Source organism: Lepidochelys kempii, chromosome 7 (genome assembly GCF_965140285.1).
Source record: "Lepidochelys kempii isolate rLepKem1 chromosome 7, rLepKem1.hap1, whole genome shotgun sequence".
Taxonomy (NCBI): Eukaryota; Metazoa; Chordata; order Testudines; family Cheloniidae; genus Lepidochelys; species Lepidochelys kempii.
Genome location: NC_136386.1, coordinates 52,998,624 through 53,011,324, shown reverse-complemented (window position 1 = coordinate 53,011,324; position 12,701 = coordinate 52,998,624). Strand labels below are relative to the sequence as shown.

The following is a 12,701-nucleotide window of genomic DNA, read 5'->3' as shown; positions in this document are numbered from 1 at the left end:
GCCCCACAATATGCCAACGTTTTTATGGCTGATTTAGAACAATGCTTCCTCAGCTCTCGTTCCCTAAAGCCCCTACTCTACTTGCGCTATATTGATGACATCTTCATCATCTGGACCCATGGAAAAGAAGCCCTTGAGGAATTCCACCAGGATTTCAACAATTTCCATCCCACCATCAACCTCAGCCTGGTCCAGTCCACACAAGAGATCCACTTCCTGGACACTACAGTGCTAATAAACGATGGTCACATAAACACCACCCTATACCGGAAACCTACTGACCGCTATTCCTACCTACATGCCTCCAGCTTTCACCCTGACCACACCACACGATCCATCGTCTACAGCCAAGCTCTGCGATACAACCGCATTTGCTCCAACCCCTCAGACAGAGACAAACACCTACAAGATCTCTGTCAAGCTTTCTTACAACTACAGTACCCACCTGCGGAAGTGAAGAAACAGATTGATAGAGCCAGAAGAGTTCCCAAAAGTCACCTACTACAGGACAGGCCTAACAAAGAAAATAACAGAACGCCAGTAGCCGTCACCTTCAGCCCCCAACTAAAGCCCCTCCAACGCATTATTAAGGATCTACAACCTATCCTGAAGGATGACCCAACACTCTCACAAATCTTGGGAGACAGGCCAGTCCTTGCCTACAGCCAGCCCCCCAACCTGAAGCAAATACTCACCAACAACCACATACCACACAACAGAAGCGCTAACCCAGGAACCTATCCTTGCAACAAAGCCCGTTGCCAACTGTGCCCACATATCTATTCAGGGGTCACCATCACAGGGCCTAATAACATCAGCCACACTATCAGAGGCTCGTTCACCTGCACATCCACCAATGTGATGTATGCCATCATGTGCCAGCAGTGCCCCTCTGCCATTTACATTGGTCAAACTGGACAGTCTCTACGTAAAAGAATAAATGGACACAAATCAGATGTCAAGAATTATAACATTCATAAACCAGTCGGAGAACACTTCAATCTCTCTGGTCACACAATCACAGACATGAAGGTCGCTATCTTACAACAAAAAAACTTCAAATCCAGACTCCAGCGAGAAACTGCTGAATTGGAATTCATTTGCAAATTGGATACTATTAATTTAGGCTTAAATAGAGACTGGGAGTGGCTAAGTCATTATGCAAGGTAGCCTATTTCCCCTTCTTTTTTCCTCCCCCCCCCCCGACATTCTGATTAAACTTGGATTTAAACTTGGAGAGTGGTCAGTTTGGATGAGCTATTGCCAGCAGGAGAGTGAGTTTGTGTGCGTGTGTGTGTGTGTGTGTGTGTTCCCGGGGTGGGGGTGGAGGGGTGAGAGAGCCTGGATTTGTGCTGGAAATGGCCCACCTTGATTACCATGCACATTGTAGGGAGAGTGGTCACTTTGGATGAGCTATTACCAGCAGGAGAGTGACGTTGTGTGTGTGGTTTTTGGAGGGGGGTGAGGGAATGAGAGAACCTGGATTTGTGCGGGAAATGGCCCACCTTGATTATCATACACATTGTGAAGAGAGTGGTCACTTTGGATGGGCTATTACCAGCAGGAGAGTGAGTTTGGGCGGGGGGGGGGGGGGCGGAGGGTGAGAAAACCTGGATTTGTGCTGGAAATGGCCCAACTTGATGATCACTTTAGATAAGCTATTACCAGCAGGACAGGGGGGTGGGAGGAGGTATTGTTTCATGGTCTCTGTGTGTATATAATGTCTTCTGCAGTTTCCACGGTATGCATCCGATGAAGTGAGCTGTAGCTCACGAAAGCCCATGCTCAAATAAATTGGTTAGTCTCTAAGGTGCCACAAGTACTCCTTTTCTTTTTGTAAACCTGGAGAACATTTCTTTCAGGCACCTTGCCCATGTGGGTTGTATGGGAGCTCATACACACATGCATGCTCACACACATGCATGCTCACAGCCACACTTTCACTTTCACACCCTACATGAAAAAGAATAAAAAGGCCCGAGATGTCTCCCAGCTTAAAAAAAGAAAGAAAAGAAAAAAGCCCACGTCTGAGGAAGATAACGTGGTCTTATCTGGGTGAAAAAATTTTGAGATTATATTGCATCACCAGTTTATGTAAAATTCAATATAAATATCCTATAAAAATAGCTAATTGGGAGGGGGGAAAACCTAGCACAAAGCCCAGTCACTCAACATTCATTCATCAGCAATATTAAAAATAAAACATATTCCATTTCATCACCTCCAGTTCCTTCTGGGGCATTTGCAGTACTTTTTCTATTTTAGAACTGGGCTATAAGCAAAACATCTTATCTTCTGGAATCTTCATCTTGACAGAGGAAATTTACTTTAAAGCCCATCAATGAAACCCACTTGAAACATGACATTTTAGATAGGGTCTATATTCCAGTACAGGCTATTCCTCTTTCAGTACCAAGCGGTTGAATGGTATCACTGGTCTCGTGGTTTTGGCTTTTGCTTACTGAACAAAATTCAGTAGTGCTGCCTTTTCCCTCTAAAGGGTGCGTGTTCAATCCACAGCAATGCCTCATGCAAATAGAGATCATGATTAGGGTTACAATTTTGTCACAGAAGTCACAGAATCTGTGACTTTGCTCCCAGCCTATATTTCTAATGATGCCTGCCCTACAAATTCCAGAATTCCTTTGATTGGGGGCAGGACATGTCAGAGTTGGGACTTGAACCCCTTTTAAAGCCTCAGCTGTGACCCTCTTCTTTGTCTCACCCACCCCCCAGTGCTGAATTGGCATTGCACCAAACTGCCAGTCTAAAGGTAACCTGAATATGGATCCAAACACCATCTCTTCGACCCACTGCTGACTTCAGTAAGTCAGAGATGGCAGCAGGGAGCCATTCCTTCTTTCCTCGTTCCCCCCCCAGGGAAGCCAATGGGAGTTGTGAATGGGTGAGGAAGTCAGGATCAATCCCCAGGTATCTAAGCAGCAAATGTTCCAGCCTATTAACTTTTATAAAAAAACATAACATGCAAATATATTTCCCTTCTGTCAGATAGTTCCATTCCTGGAGGTCTGCAGCCCTGTTCAGCCCACTCTCTGTATTAACAGTACCTCTCACCTGGTAAGCCAGCGGAATGAGTATGTTATAAATATTTGCATTTCTGCTTTGGGATGATTTCTCTATCCCAGACCTCTCTGTAAGTGCAATGAATGCCAGGGGCAATGGCATTAATATAACACATTTCCCTCCCTGTCTCTCTCTCGTAGGTATGCATTATTATGTAATAGTTACATGTGAAAAGAAACCGGGATCGCTGGCGGAGAATACTGACTGTTTCCATTGGGCCTGAATAGTTCAGCCAGTTGATTAAAGTGAGTACACTGCAAGGGGTGGGGGAATTAATGGGGGATAGGGTTGCCATTTCTGAGATACAAAAAAATGGGACATCTGACCCATTTCATCTGGGACAGCTACCTCAAAAAAGGGACCTGGGGTAGGAAAACTTGGATAGGTGGCACCCTGTGGGGAGGGGGGGTGGGGGGGGTTTGAAGGATTTTGAAAGTTGGCTTCATTCTGAATCAGAACGTGAAAATTTTGAAACTTTCCACAAAGAAAAATTCTGGGAAAAACTGATTGAGGTGATTGATGTTTTCTTTTGATTTTGACATTTTTTAAAGTGTTACCTTATGATATAATATGATATGAAATTTCAATAGGGCAAACCAAAAAGTTGTTTCGGAATAAAAATGTGGAATGTTTAGTTCCATTTCAACATTGTTGGAACTTTTTTTCCTGGTTTTCTTCTGAAATGAATTCCAGTGAAATTGTGATTTTGTGAAGTATTTCCATTTTAATGGAACTGCATTAGCTAACAGAATATAGTTTTGTCCAGATTTTTCTGACCTGCTCTAGCCAAAAATGTCTGACCCAAAGGAATTCAAGCCCCATATCTGGGTGCCATTTTGTAATGACCCAGGGCTGTACAGACACCACAGTCCTCAACAAGGATCGAACTCAGTAGCTTCACCACCAAAAGCTCAAAAATGTATTTATTTATTATATGTATTTTGAGAGCAGCACATGTGCAAGGTGCTGCCCACACATGGAAAGGCACAAGCCCTGCCTGGAGAAGTTTATCCCTGCCCTCTGAGCTAAACGCATGCCAGACATCTGCTTACCGCCATGCTGTCTTTCTATATCTGGCCACAGATTTTGTCGTGAATCTCATGATACAACTCAGTGGTTCTCAAACTTTTTTATTGGTGACCCCTTTCACGCAGCAAGCCTGTGAGTGCGACCCCCCCCCTTATAAATTAAAAACACTTTTTTAACATTTAACACTATTATAAATCTTGGAGGTGAAGCGGTGTTTGTGGAAGAGGCTGACAGCTCATGCCCCCCACCCCATGTAATAACTTTGCGGCCCCCTGACAGGTCACGACCCAAGTTTGAGAACCCCTTTGATGTGTGGTGTGTTTCTGAAGGCCCGAGCTGCAGGAGGCATGGGATTAGGTCAGAATCTCAGCTTGGATTGAAAACAAGCAGTGTGTTTTTAGCACTCATGGTTGCAGAGAAAAGCTTCAAAATGTGACCTGAATCCCAAAGGCTCAGAAAGCAAAAGACAAAAAAACCCAACCCCAGCCCCCCAGTGTATTACTTGTTTAAAAATCTCATGAATTTTCAGCCAATTTCCTTATTTTTAACAACTTGGGGCTGGCAATGCTGACTGGTTGTGTCTCTACTGTTTTTCTCTTTCTCAGTCATGCTGATGCAGGATTTATAATGCGAACTCCACACAGTCTCCATTGTAACAAAGCTAGTGTGAAAAGTTTTGGGGAGGAGGGAAGGGATCAGATCTGTGTTGAAAGACCAGAAATTGGGTCTGGATCTGTGCCATGTTTTTGGTTAGGAGTGTTATGTTTACAACATACACACACAAAAAAGTGAGTTAAAAACATAAATATTCTTGCTGGAAGGTTGCAACGTAATACGACTTTTATTCTTTATCCAGAATGATAACCCACTCTAGGCAAAACCAGAGAAAGACAAAGCAGGCTGCTCCATAAAACAGAGGCACCCCACCTTACCATGGGCTACCTGACTGCAGACTGACTCTGATCTCACCCTTCCCTACACAGTGCCCTAGTCAGTAAGCAGGATCAGGAAACCCGTGAGGATTTAAAGTGATAACTACACAGTTTGATATCGTTTTCCATACACCACAGAGAGGAAGTCAAGGGGTTGATTGTTCCTTGACAATAGAGATGCAGCCCTGGTAAAACAGATTTGTATTCTTAGGAGGATGTGATATCAGGAATTCAGAATCCCATCCAGGCCTAATTGACTTGTTCGATTAAGTTCTAGGTTGAAACATAGCGAGCAGATCGAGGGATGTGATCGTTCCCCTCTATTCGACATTGGTGAGGCCTCATCTAGAGTACTGTGTCCAGTTTTGGGCCCCACACTACAAGAAGGATGTGGATAAATTGGAGAGAGTCCAGCGAAGGGCAACAAAAATGATTAGGGGTCTAGAACACATGACTTATGAGGAGAGGCTGAGGGAGCTGGGATTGTTTAGCCTGCAGAAGAGAAGAATGAGAGGGGATTTGATAGCTGCTTTCAACTACCTGAAAGGGGGTTCCAAAGAGGATGGCTCTAGACTGTTCTCAATGGTAGCAGATGACAGAACGAGGAGTAATGGTCTCAAGTTGCAGTGGGGGAGGTTTAGATTGGATATTAGGAAAAACTTTTTCACTAAGAGGGTGGTGAAACACTGGAATGCGTTACCTAGGGAGGTGGTAGAATCTCCTTCCTTAGAGGTTTTTAAGGTCAGGCTTGACAAAGCCCTGGCTGGGATGATTTAACTGGGAATTGGTCCTGCTTTTGAGCAGGGGGTTGGACTAGATGACCTTCTGGGGTCCCTTCCAACCCTGATATTCTATGATTCTATGAAAGAGAACTGGCAGCTCTGAGATCAGGCTTGATATTTTTACCCCCACGAGGCACAAGTGCCTCAGGCTTTAAAAGCTTTGTACTGAAGCACAAAGCTTTAGAGACACTGTCATGGATGAGGCTTGGCTGTAAAACCCTTCTCCCTGTAGTGTGATCCCCATGGCAGCCCACTGAGGGGTGGGGTAGTTAGGAAGACAAGGGTCAGAGCCCCCAAAGGGGGAGACTTGCTTCTCAGAGATGCTAGAGCTTTACAAATGAGACGAATGGGAGGGGCAGCTTCCTGCCTTCCTTGATCTCCTGCAGGCACCAGGAGAACAGCCTCTCCAGTCTCTTGTTCCCCTTCCTCCCCACATCATGCATATGCGCCATCAGGTCCGGATTTCAGTGCTCCAGAGTCTGATTGACTCCTCTCTTACATAACTCTGCTGCCTCAAACTGACACCCCCCTGTTGTCTGAGGCACACACATACGGCAGCTGGGATTCAAGGGTTGCATATATCCCGCTGCAGTAACACAAACCCCCTCCAGTACGACGCAAACGAGGCAGCAGCTTCTAGGTTTCCATCACTCTAAGCACATAGAGACTGCTCACAGCATGAGAGTGCTGTGCCTTTTCTGCACTCCGCTCCTCCGCAAAGGGAAAGTGCTTTATCCAGGTCATGGAAGAGGATGCTGGAGAAGCTTATGGGACAAATCGGGCCATTTTTTATGCCCTGCTAATCCTGCTGCCTCCCAAAGCAGCTGCATTCTGCCCCACTGTCAGCCAGGGATGACTCCATTAACATTGATGGAGTGGCACCATTTTACACTAGGCCTGAATCTGACCCCTGTGTTCTCACTGCAATATATTTTTCTAATCAGAACTTGGGAACCATTAATGAATGTTATTCCAGGGACAGGCTGTATTGTCAGGCATTGCCTTGAGCAAGGGGACAGCTTCAGAGTCAAGAAGGAGCTCCGAGAGACACCTCAGAGTCACAATTCCTCCCCACTTCTTCCTTGGTTGGGAACAGGGGGAGAATTGGTAATAATTTGCCGCTGGCCTACCCCAGGAACAATCGATGACACTTCCTATGCCAGCTCAGCTGTGTTGGTCACCTACGCTCTGTCCTGCCCTGCTCTGAGGAGGGAGGGAGTGGGCACACAGCTCTGTGTCTGGGTAGGTGTCCTGCACAGGCCCCCAGGCCCAGACCCTGGCTAGCTCTAACTAATCTGGTATTTTTCTTTCTATGTGACTAAACAATCTTAGGGACTGCGACATATTTTGGTCTAGTATGAATTTTTTGCCAAAGGCACATAGGACACTGGGGAGAACTCTCAGGCAGTGCTATTTCTCCTTTCTTTCATTTAATATCTAATTCGTTTTTATGTACAACCCTCAACCCCATCCACAGATCAAATATTCACTTCAGCCTGGCGCCCCAGCATCCGGCAGTCAGATGAGATTAAAGAGCTCCAGGTCTGGCAATCTGGAGCAAAGGCGGGGAAGAAATAATCTAAATGCTGCATATGGCTTGCATGAGAGATTAATACGATTGGGCTGTCGTCCGTGGGGCAGAGGGGATGGAGAACTCTGATCACTAAAGGAGTCATGTGAAGGTTATTGCTATAGATGGGGGGACAGGTAACAAAGGTGAGCTCATCAGAACGTAGACGGTGAAATCCAGCCCTTACGCATACGCGTAGTTCCTACACTGGACAGGAAGTGGAATGTGCTTAGAGCTTGGTGGATCTCTGAGCTATCAAGCTGGGGGCTCGTACCATAGGCACCAACTTCTGCTCCTGCTAGTGGGTGCTCGACCCCCCCCTCCACCTCCAGCCCTGCCCCGACTCCACCCCTGTCCCGCCCCCTCCCACCTGTACCCCGCTCCCATTCCAACCCCTTCTGCAAAGTCCCTGCCCCAACTCCGCCCCCTCCCTGCCCCTATTCTGACTCCTTCCTGCCCACGCCTCTTCCCCGCCTCCTCCCCTGAACGTGCCGCATTCCCGCTCCTCCCCATCCCTCCAAGCATGCTGCCAAACAGCTGTTTGGCGGCGGCAAGGCGGGAAGCACTGGGAGGTAGGCAGAGAACGGGGATGCGGCGTGCTCCGGGGAGGAGACAGAGGAGGAGGTGGGGCACGGCAGTGGGGAGCTTGGCTGCCGGTGGGTGCAGAGCACCCACTAATTGCCCCGTGGGTGCTCCAGCCCCGGGGCACCCACGGAGTCAGCACCTATGGCTCGTACTGTCGTTCCCCTCCTGCTTCTCTACCCATCCTTTGCATGCGGGAGGCTGTTGCATAATTTCTGAAGGGCTAGGGGCCTGATTGCCCCTCCCAACTGATGGACTACATCCCATTAGGCCAATGGAGCAGCAGCCACCTTATTAGGTGTCCCAACCTTGGGCTTTCAGTGAGTGCTAGAAAGCTGCAGGAAGGGAGGAAGCATGATCTGCTCTCTCACTATACCCCCATTGTAGCCAGGCAAAGGTTTCCTCCAGAGGGAGCAGCAACTGGTATCTGAACCCAGTGTCCCACATCTTCACGCCCACTCTGCCCATCTCAGAATGCCAGACAGAGCTAAATAATACAGAGTGGTGCAGAAATAAGACCTTTATCAGCTGAGGCTTGGGAACAGATGGAGAACCTATGAGACAGAGATGCTAGGAGGGATGGTATGTTTCAAATGTTTTCCTTAGTGTCTTCCCAGTCTACTCTTAGATTCACAGCTCCTACTGATTCCACATGGCAGACAGCAAGAACCCAAAACTGAAATATCTACAGTTATCTGGAGGGAAATGTTTGCTGAGTCCTGCTGAGATATGTTGAGTGGGTCATATGGCCAGTGACCAAGTGTCATGGGTGCAACTCATGGCTTGATGGGAAAATTCCTGTTTGCTTTAATCTAGGCCAAGTCTTCAGTTACTGGAGGAGAACTGGGGTGGGATTTGTAAAGTCATGCAGGGGATTTGGACACTCATGCGTTCTGTTCCCAGCTGTGCCAGTGACTTCTTGTGTGTCCATGGGCAAGCCATTTAGTCCAGCCTCTTCAAAAGCAACCTCTGAGTTTTGGGACTTTCAATATTTGGGCCCCAGTCTGAGCCACCTTGGGCAGGACACTGGCAGCTCCTCTCCAGTACAAGTGGAGATGTTCACATGTGTGAAAAACCAAACCCTTAATCTCTCTGTGATTCAGCTGCTTGATTATGGAGCAGGGATGAGACTTCCCCCAGACTGGGGTGTTGGAAATGTAAATGTACCAATGTTTGTGAGGCCCTCAGATATCCTGGTGACAGAGCCAGAAAAGAACTTGGCTAGTCCTCTGTGGAACTGATATGCAAACCTGGGAACTCCTGTCTCCCACCTCTGTGCCACTCCACTAGACCACTGCTGCCTCTCTAAATACTCAAGCTTTTATATACCCTGGGTGGGCTGTAATTTGAACACAAGCGAATTGGGGCCCAGTATTTTCTGTGCTGCACAGAACAACACTAATCATTCTAGTTAATTATCCAAGCTCTCTTTCTCAGCTATAGGGAGAGAGACTGCTGAGTTGGGGGTGGGGGTGCAGCAGAAAGGTTGGCCTGGCTTTTTGTCTGCCTTCTAATGAGCACATTCCTTCTCTACACACCTGCAGTTAGAAACTGCCATGCTACTGAATGCTGATTTAACTTCATCAGTGCCTGATGTCTTACAGCCCCCCATAGTGTGCCTACCAAGTTTTGGTGGGGAGGTAAGGGTTGAAGAGAAGTGGAATTAAGTTCTTCTTAACTCCCAAAGGCAATGAATTGAAACACTGAAGTGTTTCATCTGGGAAGGTCAGATTCAGATTCAGATCCAAACATCTGCTCAGCCTGGGGTTTTGGGCTAGGTCCATCAATGTTAATGACATATACAGTAGGTGCAATTGTCTAATAGTTAGATCAGCCAGGACGTAGTGTCCATTAATACTTACTCTTTTCTTTAGTAAAGCACATTGCTCTGCATGCTCTTTTGGCTAGGTAGCAGGGGATCAGCAACAGGCTACTTTGTTCTCTAGCCTGTTGTCATCAGCCATTAGGATGCAGCCCAAACAAGGATAGTTATTACCAAAAAATATCAGCGAATGGACAGATGTCTCCATCTGGGTTTTGTTTGTTAGGGATCCCTTATTGCTGCAATTCCAGTTTCCCTTCCTAATCACTGAACTAGACTTGAGCAACCCCTCAAATGATCTTAGTTAGAATGTGCATCCAGTTCAGGTGCTGAGCCAAAGTCCCTGAACCTCTCGAGTCAGCAAAATGAGGCTCAGGGAACTCAATGTTCCCGCGCGGTTGATTTGTTTTGTTATTCTTCCATTTTAGTCAAAGCTGGAGATGCCATAAGAACAGCCTCTGTGCCAGGCGATGGAGTCCTTTCTTACACCTTGCAGTGGTACCATACTCCTCAAATAGCCTCATAGTTCAGCCCCTTAGAAGTGAATGGTCGGGGGCTGGTGGCAGGGTACTCTTGGTGGAAGACTCTCTCCTCCAGAATTTGTTCCTTCTCTTGGTTGTTATCATCTCACAATATTGATCTCCAGGGTTCTGTGTAAGAACCATCTCCTTTCTCGAGCTCTTGATTGTAAATCAGTCTATTGTGCTGGCACTTGTGACTAATGATGCAACAAACCTGGTGGATGAACACATTTCAACCCTTCAGTGGCTAACCAGGACAGGCCATGGGAAGAAAAGAACCATCTAAAAAGGTTACATTAAAACAGTCTTTTGCATTCCATTTTGTTGTTTGCACAAGTGTGTGATCTCAGCGCTCAGTGTCAAGGATTTTGTGTTTTTAATACAATACCAGCCGTGTCAGAGGAAGGCAAAATTATTATTATTCATTATTTGCATTACAGTAGCACCTTGCAGCCCAGTCGTGGCCCAGGGCCCCAGGGTCCTATGTGCTGTACAAACACAGAACAAAGACACACGGTCCCTGGCCCAGAGAGCTGACAATGTAGATCATTGCAAGTACTGCCCAAATACACTTAATTGTGAGATGTGTACTCTATCATGGGGGACAATTTCTCCCTGACCCCAGCTGAAGATCATCCCAAACCCTAAAGCATGAAGATTAAGAGGACTGGAAAGTAGCTGGTGGAATTGCAGATGCTGTTATTACTTATCTAGGGCCATATTCTGCTACTCCGACTCAAGTTGAATGTTACCATGCTCTGTAACTACCCCATAGAAATAAGTGGGGCTCCTCACGGCAAAAAGTGTTACAGCTTAGTCCTGCCAGTAAGGGTGCCAGCAGCCAGCCCATGTTTATCTAATCAGATTTTTTAAAATGTTAGCCATAGTTCTGGTTCAATAGGAGGGTCAAAGAGCCCAGGTGCCCCTGCCTTACCCAAGATACACACATATGCAGTGTCTGATCTTCTATGGCCCTGTACCTGTGCCCCCATTTACAGCCCAGGAAAGTGGGTGTCAAATGTCCCCAAATCCAAATGACTGTGTCTTAGTCCCACTCTACACAGGAGTAAATGATAACCCAAGGTGTTGGGCAATGGAGGTCCCACCTGTTCGCTCAGTTCCCTGGCTGTAACTCCCATTCATTTCAGTGGGACAAAAACCCATGTAACTGAGGGCACAGCTGGGCCCTGTGTCCCCCTCCTTCCCTCCAGTACTGGGTTTCTTAGTCCTTGAACAGGAAAGAACCCATGCTCCCTCTAGCTTGGATCCCAGAGTAGGTGCCACTTTCACACTCCTCAAATGGCAGGAAGGAAATGAAATCATGGAGAATGTTACCTTTCCTGCTCTCTGCACAGGTACCCTCACAAGCTCTCTTCCCAGGCATCTTCTTGCTGAAGGTCAGCAGCTTATATACCTTCTGCTGGGTTAATTGGCCGATCGCTGTAACAAGGGCCACCTGCCAGCTTCTTAAAATCTGAGAAGACTCATCTGCCACAGATGCAGGCGTAGAAGGGTTTGTTTCCCAGAAATGGGTCAGGTCGGGTCAGGTAGGGTGGAGGGTCTGTCTCAGACTAGGCCCCATCCCTGGGCCTGTTTCACAGGTTCTGAAACGCTTAGCATCCTGTAACAGGCTAGCTGCCTGTACCTGGGGCAGACTGCGCTGTGTCACCTTCACAATGAGCTGCCTGGTAGTTATGTCAGGATGCTAGATTTTGGGTTCATAGCCCCAGCGGTCAATTCTCAGCCGGCAGGACTAAGCGGCAAAGCTCAGACACAGACCTGAGCTGTCCTAGAGATCCAGCTGTTGTGGAGTAGGTGAGAGTGGTTTAGGCTCACTTCTCATTGCAACTTTGAAACATTCACAACTGAAACTCAGGTGGGTGTTTCCTAACAAGGCAGGACCATAAGCCAGGCTCAGTGAGATTTGTGGACATTTGAATGAGTCCGTGCAGATTTATGGCGTTGGGTGGAGCCCAAGTAGTTGTGGCTGAGTTTTGCTTTGAGGTTCAAACCCCCAAAATTCAGAGGGATTTGAACTGCGGACTTGCACACAGCGGTGGGAGTGTGTCATGAGCCAGTTCCCCTTCCTCCTTCAGCAGAAGCAAATTTGCTCCATCACTTGCAACCAGCTCCTCCCCAGGTCCCCCATGAACTATTGCATGGCATTCTGTGGCACCTCTTTTGAAATAACACAACACCTGGCACCCTCTTTGAAGCCCTAAGTGACTAAACACAGCAGATGCAGGAATGCACTGGAGGACTATCATGTGAAAATGGCTGTATGAGGTGATCAAGGTATGAAAAATACGTGACTCCTGCATGTAAGTTTTTCTGTCTGTTTTGGAACTGGAAAATCTTGCGCCATCTAGAGTGGGTTTT

General features: G+C 47.1%; 1 protein-coding gene across 50 annotated transcripts in view; it reads left to right on the top strand.

Annotated features, from left to right (window-relative positions):
* The window catches only part of SORBS1 (sorbin and SH3 domain containing 1), a 263,750-nt gene that overhangs the window by 136,458 nt on the left and 114,591 nt on the right, over positions 1–12,701 (top strand). For 49 of the 50 annotated variants that reach the window (XM_073352785.2, XM_073352789.2, XM_073352772.2 and 46 more), the window contains one exon: positions 3,225–3,329. The exons of the other annotated variant lie outside the window; for it this stretch is intronic. The gene's annotated coding sequence lies outside the window, so the exon portion shown is untranslated. The remainder of the gene's footprint in view (positions 1–3,224; positions 3,330–12,701) is intronic. 50 annotated transcript variants of the gene reach the window in all.